Here is a 6,937-nt window from a genome sequence, read left to right on the forward strand (position 1 = left end):
AAAAGTTTTTATTTACAACAAGTATCTTATGCAGTATTTATAAAAAATTTAAAATTAAATTTATTTACTTTTAATTATTTCAAAAGTTTCACAGAATTATAACTTTGTTTAAATTAAAATGTAAAGAAAAATGTGATCCTATTTTTTTACGAGCTGCAATTTTAAAATGATTTTTCTTAGTTATAATTATTAAAGCTTGAAATTTAAAAGACCATTTAATAATAGAAAATTATGATTTTATAATAAGAAAATACTATTTTATAGTAAAATATCAATCTCTATTTTAAAGTAAAAATTTAGATTGTCTATAGTTTATTCTTCTCTATTATAGAATAAAGAAAAACTATTTTATAGCACAATACTAAAAACAAAAATATTATGAACCGGGGGCACTTTTTGTTTATTCAACAAACTAAAAACAATTTAATCAAATAAGCTTAAATTGTTTAGAAAAAATAAAAATACTAAGGGGCACGTGCCTCCGTAAACCTAAGTATGTGTCCGTCCGTGATAGTACATAATAATTATCTATCAAAGAATTATGTACTCATGTGCGGACAAAATACCTAGTATCATAATAATATTTTATGATCACTTTATAACGAAAAAAAAACAGCAAATTAACATCGCCTATCAGAATATTCTCATTTGCACATCATTATACCCAAAAATAATAATCAAAAATTAGGATAAGGTTCACAAATTAAATATAAAAAGATAACTACATGACATATACCCCTAAATCCTAATACTCTTGATATAAGCACTTAGAATACAAATACATATACTCTTGCATGTGGTATTCGGAGTCAACCTTCCTATTTTGTCCACATGGATACAATGTTTCCAGTTTATTTAGCAAAGTCTCCATCGAATATGTTTATGTTAATGACCAAAATGAATCGTCATTAATTCAAAATAATCTTCGGTTCAAACTTAATGATGTGATTCAGATTCTATTTGTTTTGTATAGAATAAAAACTAAATTCTACCAAAAATAATAAAACTAGTATGTATTGAAATAAAGCTGACAACCAAAAATAGTATAGCTACAAAAAAGCTCAACCTCAAATCATTTTTTTTAAGTTTTAAAACTATTCTTTTGCAACTTGCAAGCTCAACAAATAAGCTCTAGGCACTGTTCTCTACTTTCTACTTTCTATTTAAGCTTCGGTAGAAAACAAAACCATCATAGTCTACTGGAAAAAGGCCAAAAAGACAAACTTTGAAATTAGCTTTTAAATTTATATAGCTTATTATTCTTCTGATATCTGTTAAAGTTAAAACATATAAAATAATTAACCAAAGTTGCATAACTTCTAATTTGTCTTGAAAAAATTAAAAACATTATTGTCCGGAAAATATTATAAATTAAAAAACGTGTTCGGCCATTTACAACTTGTAACTTTCATGTAGAGTAAAGTGACAAGAAAAATTGAAAAAAAAGAGTGATGGCCAGAGACTAGTGAAAACACGCAATACATTTGAATTATAGTAAAATGTAATATTTGCGCATTCAACCATACAATGTAAAAAAAACATATAATGTCAACGTGTATTCCAATGTCTAGTGCCGGCATATACAATGCCTCATAACGCACAACACAACTGTTCTTCGAGTGGTCATCAGAGAACATTTTTCAAGAACACTCGCAGGGAGACTTGTGATCGATATTGAGAAAGTGATGCGTGAGCTCGATGAGCTTCCTTCACGAGTAATCCAAAAAATTTTGCTAGGAGAGAAGAAGAGTGAACCTGACGGCGATAACTTGATGGTGAGGGTGAAGAAAAGCGATATGGAGAAGCAGAGAGAGATCATCAATGGCTGGAAGAAGTTTGTTTCCGACAGGAAGAAGACAAATGGTATCTGTTAACTGAGTAATATATAATGAAAATGTTTGGACTGCTTTATCAATAATGCATTTGCACTAATTCGGAGATTTGAAGGTTTTTTACTTTGTTGTTGTTGAACAATTTGATTAGTACTTGTAATATTTTTTGATATTATTGCAACACTAAAGCGTTGGGAATGTCCTAAAATCATGTGTACTTATTCTTGTTAAAGTCGTATCGTCGAAGTTTGACAATCGTATAAAATTAGGTGGTTATAATGTTTTGCTAGAAACCGTTTATAATCTATTGATTGAGAATTCATTACTAATTTTATATGATCTTATAGGGTCACACACCTAAGCAAACTAGATCAATAATATTTTAGGTTTAAAGTAATATGATATGTACAATATAAAATGTTATATGTATATATGCATATGTGTTATGTTCGTTTGCAATTACACGAGAAGAATGATTAATGTAATCTCTTCATAGATTGGGCTAAGCCCATTAACCTTTAATTAAGGTTATTGTATGTGTATTATAAAAGGCACAAGGTGTTGTGTTAATAAGGTTGAGAGACATAAGCCGTAACCTAAACCAAGAGAATTAGAGACGAACCGTTCGTTGTCACGTTCTTGCGACACTAGCACCCCATATCGATCTAGTTTGTGTGCGTGTGGATACCGATAGAGACACGACGTTTGGAGTGCTTGAAATCTCGATTTGGTTTATTCATCTTTCTGCTGCGAATAATCAGGTATATTCGGAACCCTAAGATCTAGACAAACTAAATTCATAGGTTGATTTATAAATTGTTATAAACCGATATGAATTCCAACAATGGTACAGAGCCTACTTGTTTAATACTGAAATTGAATAAATGAGTATATGTTAGATATATATGATTGCTAAAATCTGTATGAACTATTCTTAATCGTAATTGGATTATGATTTGAAGTTACGTTTCGTTCATATGTTTTAGAAGATGAATACATGAAATCTGACTTATTGATTTACGTGTGAAGGAATACTGAACTTTGGGAAAGCCAATATTACACATGTATGAGATAACTATAATCGTTTGATTATTATGCAACTAATATATAGTTTACAATATAGTTTACTTGCTTATCGTATGATATTTAATAACCAGGCATCGCGCATTATCGTAATGTTTGACTGCATGTTTTAAATATTTAGAAATAGCGTATTCGTGACTAATGAAATCGATTGAATCAAAGTGTTTGGTTCGATTGGTTTAATACGATTAGTTTGGTTTAATTGGTTTGGTCGTTTGATAAAATTTTAATTAGATTCAATTCTAAAATCAAATATATAAATAATTACTTATTTTAATTAGATTAAATTAATTTAATTATTTATAATTCAATTAAAATACATATAAGATATGTATTAGTTATATTTATATTTATATTAGATATAAATTTTAAATATAAGTTCAAATTGAATTAAAATTTGTTCCTCAATTAATTTCAAGTACTTTTAATGTCTAACCAAACTTATCAACTATCAAGGCTTGTTTCGTTGTAAGATGGGCTTTACAAAGCAAGGTGTATGCAATTACATAAGTGAGGTAGATGGTAACTGTTACCATATGAATATAAAACTGGTTTACTTGACTAGGCTATCAAAACGGTTTTGGGCTTAGAGACATAGGCTGGATAAGACATAAGATGTCGTCTAACAACCAAGAATTATATTTGATATAATTGGCAAAGTGTTGCTTACCTAAATAGCTAAACATTCGGGCGATGAGCCAAAGCTCACTCGAATCTTAGTGAAATATGGATCTTGGATTATTATATTCATTTGAGGAAATTGTTTTGAATATAATATGAGTTTTCTTAATTGTTGAGATTTCTCTAATTCATGAACATCGTATTAATATTCGTTATTCTTCTATTCAAGCAATGTTAACTCCTCACAACCCATTTTCATTGCGATATGTCCTTAAGAAGAACAAATTCAATGGATCAAATTTCCTCCAATGGTATCGAAACCCGAGAATTGTTCTCAAACAAGAGTTTAAACCCTACTTGGAAGATCTGAAAAAGAAAAAGACTTTTGAAACATCGTCTAGGGGTATTTATGTTATAGAAGTAAACGTTGCTACTTCTGGCTCTACTCTCTACTTCTTGGGTATTGGATATCGTCTGTGGTGCTCATATTTGTATGAATATGAATGGCCTAAGCAACCATAGAATTTTGGATAAAGGACAAGTAGGCCTACGCTTGGGAAATGGAGCAAGAGTAGCTGCTTTAGCTGTGAGAACATTTCACTTGTCTTTACCTTCAGGCTTGGTTTTAGAACTTAAGAATTGCTACTATGTACCTGCTATAAGTAGGAATATTATTTTCATTCCTTGTTTGGATTTGGAAGGATTTCAGTTTTCGGTCAAAAACAAGTGTTGTTCTTTTGATCGTAATGATATCTTTTATGGTAGCGGTCCATTAGAGAATGGACTTTATATTCTAGTCCAAAGCGTGACTGTCTATAATATCAGTACCAAAAGATTCAAGTCTAAAGACACGAATCAAAATTTTCTTTGGCATTGTTGTTTGGGCCAAATAAATAAGAAACGCATTCAAAAGCTTCATAGTGATGGACTTTTGAGCTCATTTGATTATGAATCATATGAAAAATGTGAATCTTATTTATTGGGTAAAATGGCTAAGGCTCATTTTACTGGACACAGTGAAAGAGCCAAAGACTTATTGGAACTTGTACATACTGATGTATGTGGCCCAATGAATATAAATGCTAGAGAAAACTATCAGTACTTCATTACATTTACTGATGACTTCAGTAGATACGGTTATGTGTATCTAATGAAACATAAGTTTGAATCTTTTGAAAAGTTCAAAGAATTTCAGAATGAAGTACAAAATCAACTTGACAAGAAAATGAAAAAATCTTCGATCTGATCGAGGTGGAGAATATTTGAGTTAAGCATTTAATGATCATCTAAGAGAATGTGGAATTGTTTCACAACTCACTCCTCCAGGAACTCCACGGTGGAATGGTGTGTCCGAAAGGAGAAATCTGAACTTTATTGGATATGGCTCGGTCTATGATGAATCATACAGATCTTCCACCATATTTTTTGGAGATACGCTCTAGAAACGTTTACGTTTACGCTAAATAGATGTCCATCAAAATCAGTTGAGAAGACACCATATGAGATGTGGACTGGCAAGGTTCCAAATATGTCTTTTCTGAAAATTTGAGGTTCTAATGCTTATGTCAAACATATGTTTACTGATAAGCTTAGACCTAAATCTGATGAATGCTACTTCATTGGTTGTCCTAAAGAAACAAAAGGTTATTACTTTTACTACCCCACCGAGAACAAAGTTTTTGTTGCTCATAGTGGTATTTTTCTTGAGAGAGAACTTCTTTCTAAGAAGAACAGTGGGAGTAAAGTACAACTCGAAGAAGTTCGAGAAACACATGAGATGGTTTCATCATCTTAGGAAGATGATCAATTAGATTTACGAAGAGTCGTAGAATCTACACTTGTGGAGCCTGAAGTGCGTAGGTCCGAAAGGACACGTCACGAACCTGATAGATATGAGGTTTGGGTGACGGATCCTCATGATCTATTGATAATAGATAGTGATGAACCTACGCCCTTTGAGGAAGCTATGATGGGCCCTGACTCCAATATATTGCTTGAAGCAATCATCTCGGAGTTGGAATCTTCGTTTTAATGAGGCAATCTAAGAGTTTGATTTCATTAGAAATAAAGAAGAACCTTGCGTTTACAAGAAGACTAGTGGGACCGCAGTTTTCCTTGGTGTTGTATGTAGATGACATACTTTGAGGTTGTTTCTTAATGAAAGACATGGAAAAAAGTTATATATATCCTTGGAATAAGAATCTATAGAGATAGATTAAATAAGACTATTGGATTATGTCAAGATACTTATATCGATAAGGTCTTACATATATTCAAGATGCATGATTCCAAGAAACGCTTTTTGCCAATGTCTCACGGCATAACTCTTAGCAAGACTCAGTATCCTTCGACACATGATGAGCGAGAGCACATGAGTAAAATCCCATATGCTTCTACTAAATTACTTGTGGATTAGTTCACTTTGACCTTGTCAAACGTCAGCCGTAACTGGTGATTATAAAGGCATTGATTAGGTGTTCTATAAAGTTTGTAAGGAACATGGATGGAACAAGATGGGATTTGTCCCTCCCATATAACGGGAGATAAATATCTTTGGGCCTCTCAAAGATTTGATACTGAGAAATGCATGGCCATGCTCAAACGAGGTGGATGTCAGTCGTTTGTTTTATCAGTATAAATCAGAGTTCGATAAACGTGATCTAGCTTAATAAGGATGACACAAGTTCTTGTCTTATGCTGAGATCGAGATATAGAGACAAATGGATTAAAAGAATAGATGATTCTAGTATAAGTGGGAAATTGTTGGAAATGTCCTAAAATCATTTGTACTTACTCTTGTTAAAGTCGTATCGTCGAGGTTTGACAATCGTATAAAATTAGGTGGTTATAATATTTTGCTAGAAACCGCTTATAATCTATGGATTGAGAATTCATTACTAATTTTATATTATCTTATAGGGTCACACACCTAAGCAAACTAGATCAATAATATTTTAGGTTTAAAGTAATATGATATGTACAATATAAAATGTTATATGTATATATGCATATGTGTTATGTTCGTTTGCAATTACACGAGAAGAATGATTAATGTAATCTCTTCATAGATTGGGCTAAGCCCATTAACCTTTAATTAAGGTTATTGTACGTGTATTATAAAAGGCACAAGGTGTTGTGTTAATAAGGTTGAGAAACATAATCCGTAACCTAAACCAAGAGAATTAGAGACGAACCGTTCGTTGTCACGTTCTTGCAGCACTAGCATCCCGTATCGATCTAGTTTGTGTGCGTGTGGATACCGATAGAGGCACGACGTTTGGAGTGCTTAAAATCTCGATTTGGTTTATTCATCTTTCTGCTGCGAATAATCAGGTATATTCGAAACCCTAAGATCTAGACAAACTAAATTCATAGGTTGATTTATAAATTGTTATAAACCG

Source organism: Brassica oleracea, chromosome C3 (assembly GCF_000695525.1).
Source record: "Brassica oleracea var. oleracea cultivar TO1000 chromosome C3, BOL, whole genome shotgun sequence".
In the NCBI taxonomy this organism is placed as follows: domain Eukaryota; kingdom Viridiplantae; phylum Streptophyta; class Magnoliopsida; order Brassicales; family Brassicaceae; genus Brassica; species Brassica oleracea.